The sequence below is a fragment of the Oreochromis aureus genome, linkage group 13, assembly GCF_013358895.1.
Source record: "Oreochromis aureus strain Israel breed Guangdong linkage group 13, ZZ_aureus, whole genome shotgun sequence".
Lineage (NCBI taxonomy): Eukaryota > Metazoa > Chordata > Actinopteri > Cichliformes > Cichlidae > Oreochromis > Oreochromis aureus.
In genome coordinates this window covers 717,323-731,628 of record NC_052954.1, presented here as the reverse complement: position 1 = coordinate 731,628, position 14,306 = coordinate 717,323, and the positions used below count along the sequence as shown (strand labels likewise).

General features: G+C 39.9%; 1 protein-coding gene across 5 annotated transcripts in view; it reads left to right on the top strand.

Annotated features, from left to right (window-relative positions):
• hspa12a (heat shock protein 12A) overlaps positions 1-14,306 on the top strand; it is a 116,951-nt gene that overhangs the window by 16,414 nt on the left and 86,231 nt on the right. The window lies entirely within an intron of this gene.

The window sequence follows — 14,306 nt, the reverse complement described above, 5'->3', positions numbered from 1 at the left end:
AGAAGTATTTCGCTGAGGTGTATTTTATTTGTGTTTAGTTCTTTTTTTAACTTGTAGTTCTAAATTGGAAGATTATTGTGATTTTGAAATGTAAAAATAAAATTATATCTTATTATTTTTTTCATCGCTCAAAATAAGCGTCACACTCGGGGAAGCCGGTGTACCCACCGAAACGCCGTGCATTTATCGAGACTTTCAACCCCAGATAGGCCAATTATGGATCTTCGGATCCACATTATGTCAGCAGCTGTTCTCCACCGTGAACTATGTTAAAGACAAACACCGCTCACGCCTCACAGATGACAGCTTACAGTCCTGCGTAAAGATGAAAGCCCCGATTTGCAGACGCTGTGCGCAGAGGTTCAGGACCAGAAGTCTCATTGTAAACATATCACGGCAGACCCAACGATGTTTGCATGAACACGCTTTTCAGCATGTCTTTGTTGACCACTTTTCACACACGGTTGCTGTACGCATACAGCCGGCTGTAGCTTTTCAGCTCACAGCCCGACAACACAACAGCAGAGAGAGCACAGACTTTAAGGCGGCGAGGCGTGATTGCGGGTGCCGCTCAGGTGCGTCCGACTCCCCTGCAGCGGCACTGCAGACCACGGCCCGCCACACACATTAACCAGGTAAAATGCATATTTAGGCAGAATTTTGCAAATATCTATTTTTTTCAGCAGCATAGAGCTTTTTTTCCAATTACTTTTTTAAGAGTCAGGTCAAGGCTCCAACAGCCCAAAGGCGATATAAGGGAGGCGGCTCACAACAGTTTTTGTTTGCTACATGGATCATTTTAGTTCAGCTGGGTGTCTTTGCTTTTGTTATATTTCTTTAAGAGTTCAAAATGTGTTAATTACATAAATAAAATGTAATTTTCTCTGTAGCACTTCATGGATTACATAAGCAACACACCTTAGTTTCTCTGTGGATTCTTTTAAAAAGCAGTTAAAAACTTTTCTGTTCAAACAAGCCTTTTGTTGATCTACGTATTTTATATTCTTTACATTATTTACATTTGATCTTTTACATTGTGTATAATGTCTATTGATTGTATTGTTTATTTTAATATTTGTGTACAGCGCTTTGTGACTGCCTGTCTGTGAAAAGCGCTTAATAAATAAACTTTACTTACTTACTTTAGTTGTTCACACAAAGCATAAAGATAAAAAACAATATATAGAGTGTTATCTTCATTTTAGATGTCAAAAAGTATTTGCGGCTCCCAGTGTTTTCTTTTGCGTGGAAACCGGGTCCAAGTGGCTCTTTGGGTGTAAAAGGTTGCAGACCCCTGGGTTAGACCCATACGAGCATACAGAGTGGAGTAAGGACGTTAGCGTGCTGCTCAACTTTCATCACGGACATATTTATCATTATATGGACCTAAGTGTGAGTGCATACACTCACAAGATGTTTAGTAACTTCAGATCCCTGCAACAAGCCCAGGTCCAGTTTACTTTGGTGATTTGGACTATTCCATTTCACAGCTGTTGTTACATTTTTTTCCTTTATCTCCTGTACAGGCCAACGCAGTCTAGGTTGTAGTATTACACAACATTTTCAGGTCTAATAGAAATAAAATGAGTGTTTCATAATTCATTCAGTTTATTGTCTTTATTTATAACTGGCATTATTGTTTCATTCTATTATAGAATCTTACAAGAAAGAGGCAAAATTGTAAAAATCCATTATGCTTTATTAGCTGCTTCGGTAAAAAACAAATCAACAATGCAACCAAAAAAAAAAAAAAACATTGCAAAACAACATACTGGAAAACAGTTATTCATCACTTGATTGCTTCAATACAACCCTTGGGCACATATATGCGGGACGTTTCGTGGCTGTTTTGATGTTGCTCTCTCTCTCTTAATCGATCAAATCTGGCTGTGGTAGCAGCTTTAAACTCGGTATGACCCAGGCTGATAGAGTTGCCCGGTCTGGATTGTATTCCAGCATTTTGTAGGCTGGTTTTCCTACAAAACACAACAAACATTAGCCCGCAAAGCCACAGTGAACAAAGCAGCATAGCACAACTAATTCAATATAAGACTTATTTGTAACCTACATCAACAATTGTGTTATGATAAATTACGTAATAACTACAACAGAAGACGTACCTTTGTGGAAATGCTTGGAGCAGACTAACATGTGAGCTGGAGTGTTCTGGGACGTTATATTTGGTCTTCGAATGGCTGCAATCCAGGCCATCCGTCGGCTCTTTGTTACTTCGGAAACATGGCTTGAACAATTTTTCTTCCACGACGTAATCCGATAAAAACCGATCTCTTTACCCGTCGGCTTCCCGTGGCTGTCATGCGACCGGCTATTGCAGTTAATAATACAACAGCTTCTTGCCATTCTTTGTGTTTCTTTTTATCGCTGTGTGGCTGTTTTCATGTGAAAGCCTGCGTGCACTAGCACCGCTTGCCATGCGTTCCCAGAATCCTTTGCGGTTTTACCCCGGAATGACGTCACATTTTCAATCACTATACAGTAATGGATTTATATACATCAGATAAAAACTTTGGTTGTAAGATTCAGATAATTATTTATTAAAAGCTAGACATGACAACAGGGATGGACTGGGACTAAAAAACAGCCCTGGACTTTGACTGGGCCTGGCCCAAAGTAATCGGTGTGCGGAAACCCGGCAACAATAATGCTTGGCATGAGTGTTACAAGACTTTAATTGTGGCTTATGCTATCAAACCATCAAAATTATAGCAACAGTGCTGATGTTGACTAGATGTTGTATTAAAAGTATATTGTTCTACAGTAGATTAACTTGAATACTCACATAGAAATGGAGGTCTCAACATACTGCAGTTCCTCTGGCTGAACCAATACAAAACAGTTATCTGAAACACACAACACATAGTACTGTATGAGTTATGATAAATCACAAAGTAAAGAGGTTTTAGTATGCAGGTTAACTTGAATACTCACCTTACTCAATGTTGGAGGATAAGTATTTTCTTCAACAGTTTGCTTTTTTCTGCAACTCTGTCTATGACCAAGTCATTGTCAAGGGACATGAGGATGTCTTTCTCTGTAGTCATAAGTGTAACGATGTAAAAGGATGAATATAGTTTTGTTGTTGTTAAATTCCTGTTAAACTTGGGATCGCAACCATGGGTTTATTTTGAAACTTTTATTTTGAAAATCCACAGCGGAAGTCTGCTACTGGTAAACTGGTTTTCCCTAAGCTTATCCCGTTAGTAGCAAGGAAGCTTTTGCTGTGGTAAGTTCTTTCCCAGTCTGCCATGATTGAACATGAGTTTAAAACATATTTGAAGATCCTCATTGAGGTTAACATGACAGTACATTAATAGCATGAACTGCCCATACAGTAGATTTCAGTTTTATGATCTTGTTTTCCAATTAATGGGTTAGACGTTAGGAAAAATGGACACGTTGAGCTAGCGGCTAACAGCTAGAGGAGACTGTCGTGTCTAATAATTTGAAACTTCTCTTGATAGTTTGGGCGGAATGCTGTTGCCTGAAACCCATGGTTATTCATATCCCATGTTATTGCAGGTATGTGTATTTTGAAACATGTATTTGATTGAGCGGCAGACTAACTCTGTTAAGAAACACTGCTTATTAATTTTGCCCAGTAGATGGCAGCATTGTTCCATTTAATATTGTACATGAAAGGAAATTTTGGCTTTGGTCTGGAAGTTTATTTATTTTCACATGAATGTGCATTTAAGTGAATTAATTTCTCCTTTTTTACCTAAACCTCAATGCAGTAATATTTTTATTTTATTTTCCGTAATAAGTTTTGTTGCCATTTTATTTTTCAATCAATATTTGGTTTTTATTTATTTTAAGAAAACTAAGAGTTCCACTATACGATCATTAGCTTATCCCGTTAGTAGCAAGGAAGCTTTTGCTGTGTTTGGGTGGAATGCTGTTGCCTGAAACCCATGGTTATTCATATCCCATGTTATTGCAGACCCACAAGAGGGGAATAAACCACGTCTGAGCTCTACCCATCTCGAGTCCAGAGAGTTTTACTCTTACAGCACCGGAGATGGAGACTGAGCGGAGTTACATTGGTGCCGTGAGCCGTCAATCAACTGGTTGGACGGTGGACTCCACTCAGCGACGTGGGGCCAGTTTCAGCGCTGCACATTTGTGATTTATTGTTGTTCTTTCTACAATTTTTTTTTAAGGAACAAATATAGCATTTTTGTATTCTAGTCGCAGTGATGGACATCACAGAGGAGGGATCGAGTACTCCTAATGTTGTTGGTAGGGGTAGGGGTTTGTTATGTTCCCCTTTGCGGTTGCGTTATGACACTCCTGTTAGTGGGCGTGGTTTTATTAGGGGGGATAGTCAGAGGAGCCCAGGGTCCCAGTCTAGCGAAGGGGTTGTTGTCCCTCCCCCTAGCCCTGTGTCACACATGTCTCAGAACAACAGTTCACCTTCTCCCAACCCGGATACTATTGCCACGGAGATTGTCAGTCAGATGGGGGATGTGATCCAGCTGGTTGGTCAGAGGGTGGCACAGAGTATCTTCACCCAGCTCAGCCCGTCTGCTAGTACCCCTTTACCTGCACCTAATGCCACATCTTCCTGTGCTGTGTCCTCTACACCTGCTGTTGATGCTGCGCCTGTGCAGTTTGTGTCCCACAGGAAGCTTAAGGACCCACCATGCTTCAGAGGGGATGGTTCTGATCTCATTTCAGTGAGAGAGTGGGAGGATCTGATGAGAGCCTTTATAAAGCTAGGGAGTCTGAGATCTGAAGAACAAGCTGAAGAGATCCTTGTTCATTTGAGAGGCAAGGCTAAGGATGTGGTCCAGGTTGGCATTAGAAACAGTGTCGTAGATGTCACACGTGATCCTGAGGCTATTTATGGAATCCTGAGGAGACACTTTGACTCTGCTCAGTGCTCACCTCTTCCACTGGCAGACTTCTACACCACTCTCCCAGAGAAAGGTGAAAGTGCATTTGATTACTGGCTTAGGCTGCACCGTGCTGTTGATCTTGCTGTTGAGCGTCTGAAGGAACGAGGACAGGCATTGGGTAGCCCCAGCACTGAGGTCACCCGAATGTTCATCAAAAACTGTCCCTCTCCTGAGCTTGCCGTGATTTGCCGCCAGCCTTCCTGGAGTACCAGACGTTCTGTGATTCTCCAGAATCCACAGATGCCCAGTCCACCCCTGCATGTCAATAAGAAAGAAAAGTATGTCTTTGTGCCCCCTTTTCCCTGTTCATGCCCTATCGGCCCCCCTAGCTAAACTGCTAGATCCGCCCCTGCACAGTTACCAGCCGTCAGCTACGTAGAAAAGGATCCTGGTGTAGAAAGTAATATTAAATACATTCTAACAACAGCTTATCAAGCTTAAAGGTGCTGCTGTTGTTCAGACGCTGGTTTCCTCTTTCTGGTGCAAAGTGGGCCAAAAACAAAGAAGAGAGACGGACTCGCGACAGAAAAGCCGATCAGCTGATCATTGATCAGTTTCATGATTGAAGTAGCAGCAGGAGAGGGAGAGAGTCAGTCGCTCCATATATCGGTTGTTAAGCTTAACGTGGGAACGCTTTACAAACATTCAGAGATGAACTTACACACTTGCTTTAACTTCTCTCTGGGATAACTTCCTCAGAGATGAAATGCTGGTTTGGTAGCGAGGCTACAAATACACACAGCCGCTCAATCACGTGACGCATACTGCTCCGACGTGCTACGGTTATGAGCCGAGTTACGCGGTGTTGCAAGTTTTGTGAGGTGCTTTTGTGATATTTAATAGATTGGATTACATTTTTAATTTCTCTCCGTTATCTGATCCAGTAATTTAGGTCAGTATTGGGCCGATACTGATACGTAATATCGGATCGGTCCATCTGTAGTATTATCAGATGGACAGTCCCTGTCCCATCAGTTGTCCTCAGTCTCTCCTGACTCTGTGCAGCAGCAGTCCTAAAACAAAGCACGTCAGTCTGCTTTTTAAAAACAGCAGCAGAAGTTATTCAAAGTTTATCAAATCAAATATTGTTAACTTGCATTTCATTTACAAAAAAGGGAACAGTTTCTTTTTTTATGATAGTTTCATTTTAGTACAGAAAATAACAGTACATTAAAGTTATTTATTGACCTGCTCTCCATCACAATCATCCCGGCCTTGTTTTTGGCACAAAAGCCACATTTCTCACTGATGCAGGAGAAGCATTAAAATCTATGCGAATGTCACCCCTGTGTTCTCCTCTGCAGCCTGGCTGAGCGCAGTGTAGCAGCACTGTGTGAAGGAGAATTTCTCCAAGCCAGCAAACAAGCCAAACAAAAAGCACAATGACACAAATGTGAGAATCACTTGTTTCCACTTCTGCCAGCTAGACCTTATTTTCTAAGTGTTCCTTAGATGAGACAAAAATGGGAAAAAGAAACAGATTTTAAAGAGGAGCGTGAGCGTGAACCAAACAGATTAGTTTGTTTAGTAAATTAGTCATGGGATGTTTAAAATGGGCAGGAACTAAACTCAGGGAGCTGTGAGGGATGGAGACATGCTGCTAAGAGAAGATGGGAGCTGAAATCTCTCATGTTGCTCGTTTCATCATTCCCATTAATAATGATGTCATGTAGTATGACTCAGGGCCCTGAGGATCATCATCACAGGAGATCTGGATATGTTCAATCTCATGTTCATCATCTTATTTACTGAGTGATAGAGAAATACATTACAAGCTGAGAGGACAGACCTAATAATGCCTTTGTTATGATTTGTGAGATGGTTCATTGACTGGTTCTTATATAACGCTTTTCTGCTCGACCTGATCGCTCACAGCACTTTATACGACCTGCCTCATGCACCCAATCACACAGGCACTTTCTCCTGATGAGCCACACCCCGTCACGAGGGACAACTACAGTCTTTCACAGTCGTTCTGCTTCAAAGCCACATGTTCAATTGTTTAATCACGGTGAGCAGGAATCCACAAAGGGACGACTAGGACCTCAACGTTACAACATTATCATCAGATGAAGATGCAAAATTCAAAAGAGAAGACAACGTAACAGTTGCACATGAATATAGTTATTAGAACTGAGTTAGAACTTGTTACTTTTAAAGTGCTGGACTAACCTTTTATACTAATGAGGATTAATACCTTTAATACTGTTTTTACCTTTACTGTTATACAAAGGGTTCAGGAGGGAGTGTCCACAGATTAGATTTTAATTGAAGGATATTTATTAAAGTAATTTAGCAAATTTAGCAAAAGCAGAATCAAATAATTCAAGATTCAAAGTGTTTATTGTCATCTGTACAAAGAAAGATTTTCTCAGTACTATGAGTACTATAAGTCTTTCTCTGCTGTCCACACACAGATGCCGGTTAATATGTGCAAATAGAACTAGAACAGATAAAATACAAATAGTGTAAATAAATAAGTGGTGACAGATATTGAAGTGTTAAATAGATGTGTGTGCAAAAGAGCTATGAGCTCAATATGCTGGTTTAATATGTGAGATGACCTGATGTGCAAAAATTATTATTACTGTTAAAATAGGTCAGCTGTTCAAGAGTCTGACAGTCGGAAGAAGGAGTTGTTGAGACGAGATGTTCTGGATTTCACACTTCTAAAGTGTGAACAGTCCGTGTTGGGGGTGTGTGGGGTCTTGAGGATGGAGGCAGCTTTCCTCTGGATACTGCGATGGTAGATGCAGCCACCTCTCTCCTATAAGATGCTTCGTCCATTCCAGTGATGCGACCGGTCACTGCAGTGTCGTCCGCGAACTTCGGTATGGTGTTATCCCTGTTGGAGGCGACACACCGTGGGTCTGCAGGGTGTAGAGGATGGGACATATAGTCACAAAATAATGATTAAATCCCCTGAAGTGGTATGGAACGCCAGGACTGCCATAATGAATTAATTAAATACACCATTAAATAATTAATTAAATGTGGCAATAATTAATTAAAATTGGAAATAATTAATTAATTTTTTTTTTACACATTTAATTAATTATTGACACATTTAACTAATTATTTAATGGTGTATTTAATTAATTCATTTTGGCACACTTGAGTCCTTCAGGTCTCACCATGAAATAATTTTATCTGTCAACCTCACCCATCAAACCCAGGGGGCGGAGTTAACGCTGATCGAGTCAAAACCATTGCTTTGGCCTGGTGGCCATTGTTTTTAGCCCACAACAACCGGCATGTTGAAACTAACAGAACTGAACTTTGGAAAAACCCTGTTTGTGTGTCACCAAATACCGTTTTAGTATTTTTTTTAGCCGAGAATGTAGTGGTTTAATCTTCAGATGTCTGGTCGGTTTGTCAAGATACAGCCTCTTTGCAAAAGTGCTTCGATGATTTCGGAGATGTCTGCCCAGCCCACACTGTAAAAAAAAAAAAAAAAAAACGTTGCAAAAACTTAAAAACTCAAGGCAACCCACTGCATTTATGTTTTTAGGTTCTGATGGATAACTTATAATTTCAAGTTTAGGAGCAAAGTTGCTTCAGCTAATGTTTTTGTGTTTACAAAATTAATAATTGTGCTTTTTCTTAACTCATATTTTATTGTTTTGGCAACGTATTTCCTAAAGTTTACACAACATATTTTTTTTTTTGTTTTGCCAATCGATTTCCTAAAGTTTAGAAAAAGTATCTTTTATAGTTTCCATGAGGTGCTCCCTGTTGTACCAATGAATGTTTACAGAGTTGATTTTCAAATAACTTTGTGTGCAAACACAACTGCACCACTGACAATGTTGACTTTGAGATGAGCCATTTTTAACATACTGACAACATTCAGCCACAAATAAAGTCTATCCAAAAACACAAAAAAGTCAAATTTTTGTAACAAATGTTACTCATTATTTTAAAGGTGTGGTATTGTCAGGCAGAATCTCAAACCTATCTTGATAGATAGTCACTAACAAACAGATTCAAAACATCAGATGGCAGGATGTGAACAACTTCTATCTGGTTTCCATACAGCGAACAACTTTCAAACAATTTTTTCCACCACTTGTCTTTTAATAGTAATGGTATCAATACTAATTTCCTCTGAAGTTCAGTATTGCGCCACATTTGTTATAAAACTAGTACAAATGTACCTAAAACCAGATTATAAAAATTCTTTAAAACAGTTCAAGTTAGAATAAAGACTTTCAACATTTTATAAAAACTTGTTATACATGAAATCTGCAATCAGTCATGCAAGCTACATTAAGTAAAGTTAGAACAGAAGAGATTGATTCAAACTTTCTGCACCTTACCATTTTCTTAAAGCCAGAAATTTACTATTTTCAGAGCAACTTACCACAAAACCCAAAAACTGTAAATCAAAGCAAATTGCTGCATTCTCTTTTACACAAGTTGCATTTGAGTTGAACATGTTGTCAAATAGGTTAGACTTTGGTTAAGAGCTTGGTTTTGAAGCTTCTTATCCTCTGGGAACAGGTAGATGTCAACTCCATAAAAATGTGTTGCACAGCTTCAAATGTGTACTTGAGTTCTTTGGGAAACTCCATGTTGAGCCCATAAAGTAGGCCAAACAGGTAGGCAAAGGCAGTGGGAAGGTCTGGCAGATCATCAAGAATAATGTCCTCTTCCAAAACAATGGCAGTATTGACCACTGTGGACTGCGAGTTGGGTCCCACGTAGTCCTCCAGAACAGTGAGGATGCCCACCGTAACACCTCGGGTTGCCCTCTCAACTGGATCTGTATCCTATGCAAAATTTAAAAAAAAAACAACAGTACATATAAGTCTCTGAAAACCAAAACTGAAGATTGAGTAGATTTGCATACTCACCAGACATGTTAAGAAGAGTTTGGTCTCGTCGTCGCGAACAAATGTCGGTAACCCTTCCAAACTGATGGTTCGTCGATGCTGGACTATGTTTGAGACCTAAAACAAGGAAATCAAATAAGACTCAGTCTCATTTATAAACCTACCCACCGGTCTCTCGTTGATGACGTCATTGTCCTCGGTAGTCCAGCGGTAGATGGCATTAGCCGCCTGGCTAACCTCGAAACGGGCGTAGAACTGGTTCAGCTCATTGGTGAATGCAGAGTCGGCGTTGATCGGCGCAGTGTCCCTGGGTTTGTAGTCCATAATGGTGCGTAGTCCGTGCCATATACTCCGTGTGTCGCCCTGGTGGAAGCGGGACTCCACACGCTCCCGGTACCGGCGTTTGGCATCTCTCACCGCGCGCCGCACGCCGTATGATGCCGCTTTGTAGGCGCTCATATCGCCAGTGGCGAGACCCGCGTTGTAGGTGGCGGTCCTGGCGTTTACTGCAGCGCGGTTGATGCTTTGAAGAAAGTGTTAGTAGTATATTCTTAAAGCATTGGACATCATGCACAGTTTTCTTGAAAAAGTTGTGCTTAGATTCAAATCGAATAGTCCACAAATCAACTAAGGGACCAAAACAACGCACAAGATGACTATAATGTTTAATATAGTGGTGTTTTGGCTTCAAATTAAAATCAGGAAAAGTCTCTGTCAGTAGTCGTCGATGATCCAATATTTTGGTGTCCAAGTATGACAATATTTCTTCTGATAGAGTTGTCGAGACAACAATCTCAACAAGCTCCTTAAGGTCCATCAATATTTCCCATGATGGCTCATGTTCTGGTATATGGGTCCCAATGATAAAAGGCAGCAAACGCAAAAGTGTCCAGTTTTCATGTCCATTGCCACTCACTCTTCCTGTTCCAAAACTAGCTTTTGTAATTTGTTGTGGCTTGTTGAGCTTATCAGAGAATTTATATGGAAATGATTTTATACGTTTGTTTAGTCCTTCAAATGTGATAAAACCCTTTCTGATTAAATCTTGAAGACACAAACACAATTCCACAGGGACAACACCTTCAAAGAAATCATGTAATATATCTGGAGGAAATCCAGTGACTGGATGAAAATAGGACAACGCACTTAAGGCACAGGAACCTTTGACACCACACACACTTTGTCTTTGACCATCCTCAAGCTCTTCTAGAAAAATGTTATGCTGTTCCACAGTTCTTAATGGAAATTCTGTAGGATCAAGAGTTGCAAAAAACTTGTCGACATTAAAGGACTCCAAAAAGCCTGCAAGGCTGTGAGCCCCAAGGTTATCTGTACAGACACAAAATACAGTTCCCTTCAAAAAACTATTTAAAGATTCAACGTACACCCCTGTCCTTTCAAGACCTTTTAAATCCTCAATGAGTGGATAAAGAAAAGCATCATACCCAAACTGTTTAACGTCTACACTTTTACCAAGAAGAGCAAGCTGTATTGAGGGCAATGTGGAACGAAACCTTGCAGATAAGTTGAGTACAACCCAATAGACAGCAGTAATTTTATGAATTTTTCGAGATGTTCCTAAAGGGTTGCATATTTCAAAGTCGTCAATATACAAAGCCAAACTAATGCAAGTATCTTGCAATCCTAAAAGCTTGTTGTTTTTGAAATACTGCCCATCTCTAAATGATCTGTAACCTTCACTAATTTCTTTATCAAATGCTAACTTTTCAAAGAAACTTTTCTCTTTCAATAAGTTCTCCAAGACCTGGTTTACTGAGACATAAACAAATGTATTTCTAGTTCTCGCTTTGTAGGTGTACTCTTTAGGCTCAATTACATGAAAATTATTCTTGAAATAAATATTTCTCTTGTAATCAGTAGATAATGCACCTTTTGGTTCTGTTGAGATAATTAATGGGTTGGTTTTGAAAAGTGCATCATTTATATTTTTAATTACATCATCATCTGCCTCAATGTTCTGTTCAGCAAGCACCTCTTTGATTCTTTGAAATGAATGAACCTGAGAAAATTTTAAAATGTCACTAATTTCCTCAATAATTCTCTGCAAAGCACTTTTGGAAACATGTAACAATGTTTGCATGCATAGAAAAAGTCTAGCTATTTTATGTTCAAGACATTGGTAATCTACAAACTCATTGTCCTCTTTATCACTTGATGCTACACCTGAACCACTTGGTAATGTCTCTGGCTCCTGAGAGGTATTTAAGGATTCATCAGGGGAGCTACTTTCACTAGGACATGCATCAGCATGAGAAATCAGTCTAATACAGTTTTTTTTTATATCTTTTGAGTTTTTGTGCTTTCTGCTTGTGTGTGACATAAAGGTTGATAAATTGTTGGTATCATAGTCACATTTTTGGAAAGGACAGGATACAGCCTGATGGTTTTTTAAGTGCCTTAAAATATGTGAAATAAATGTATGCTGTGAACAGTTTTCCTTAAATTCACAAAAATCACAAAAAAATGTTGAGATCTCCTGCCTTTTCTTAGCCCTGTTATGTGATCTGCTGAGGTGAGACTTCAATGCCCCTCGTGTCCTAAACGAACAGACGCAGTCACTGTAAACACAGGGCAAATGAAATCCTCTTCTATGTCGTAGCTGGTGATGCCTTAAGACTCTCCATCAATCCCTCACAAATCAGGACAAGCAAGCAGTGGTCTGGAGTTGGCTTTTAATTCTCTAAATAAATAAAAATAGCAATTAGTTTTAAAATAAAATTCCAGCTTCCTGACATTACATAAGAATGTTTTTCTCCTGTCCTAATTGTTTTGGCTCACTAAAGTGAGCTGATTCTGCCTTGTAAAATGCCATGTAAAACAGAGTAAAACAAATAATTTACAAAACATACATTACATCAAATGTTTAATTTATTTAATTTATTATTAACAAATTGTATTCTACATGGAATGCACCAACAATGTACTCGGATCTATTATGTATGCCAAGGATAATTTTGTGTGATTGGTTTTACAACTTAGAATGACAAACATTGGATTGAGAGCATGAGTGGGATAAAACTCCTGAAGCATCTGTTTAAATTATCGGTACATTTATTAATGATGCTCCATAAATAAACCAAAACAATGTTGTTTTGTGCATAACAAAAAGCTCACAATTGTGCAGTCAAAATGTAAAATAAAAGATGCTGAGCATAATAACAAAGACAAAGTTCTACTGCGTGACTGACAGCCTGGAGTTTGAAATCCTCTTTGTAACCGTGTGTCTTACAGGTGCCATTTATGGTCCTTATACACATAATACGGTAATATTACGTTGAAGCAGAGTATGTATCACTCTGCGAGGCTCCTCGGTAGCCGTAATAATCCAACAATCAATCAAGCAGTGCAGCTCCGTAGCTTAGCAAAGTCATACCAAAACATTTTTTGACAGATTTTTTTAAGCTGTGTATCACATAAAATTGGTTCGGGGTCAGTAAGCACAACCAGAATTCATACAAAAGGCGCACTGTCGATTTTTGAGAAAATGAAAGGATTTTAGGCCGTGCGTCAAGGCGTTAGCCCAGTTAGCTCGTTAGAGCCATCCAGCTCCACGCACGCGGTGATCCACGGTAACTAGTTAACGGAGATTTGCCCCGTTAATTCAGTTATGGCATTAACTTTACGCTGACAGCACTAAAATAGTAATCTTCAAATGTTTTCTTTTTACCGACCAGCTCCTCTTTGATAGCTGCCGTGTCCATCTTGTTGCCTGCAGGTGAAGCGATGGGGGAGGGGGAGTTGTGTCAGTGCAGGAGAGAGCCGAAGCGGAGTAACGCAGCGTAGAGACAAAAGTGGACGAAAGAGAGGCAAACTTGCGGCTCCACAAGTATAATTATAATAATAATGGATTGGATTTATATAGCGCTTTTCAAGGCACCCAAAGCACTTTACAATGCCACTATTCATTCACGCTCACATTCATACACTGGTGGAGGCAAGCTACAGTTGTAGCCACAGCTGCCCTGGGGCAGACTGACAGAGGCGAGGCTGCCATATCGCGCCATCGGCCCCTCTGGCCAACACCAGTAGGTGGTAGGGTAAAGTGTCTTGCCCAAGGACACAACAACCAGGACAGAAAGGCTGGGGATCGAACCGGCGACCTTCCGGTTACAGGTGCGCTTCCCAACCCCCTGAGCCACGGTCACCCCATTATAATGTAACATAGACTATATCGATATAAACGATATTGTTACATCTCATATCTCGTATAAAAATATATCAATATATTTAGAAACTCGATATGCCGCCCGGTCCTAATCACTTGTTCATCTGTTTTGTTCCAGCTTCATTACTGGATGCATAGTTCTAATGCATCTGTGTTTTTTAAGTTATTTAAAGTCTGTTTGATATGACTCTTGCAGACTCTAGTAGGCCTTCGTATTTAAAATACCCCCATATTTACAGCTCTGTAGCTGCTTCTCTGATCTTCCTCTCCCTCCTGTTTGTGTGTTTGGTGGAGCTCGCTGGCCATGAGGACTTCACCACCCGGTTCACACAGAAACTAAAGCATATATTTTATTGGCTAAAAGTG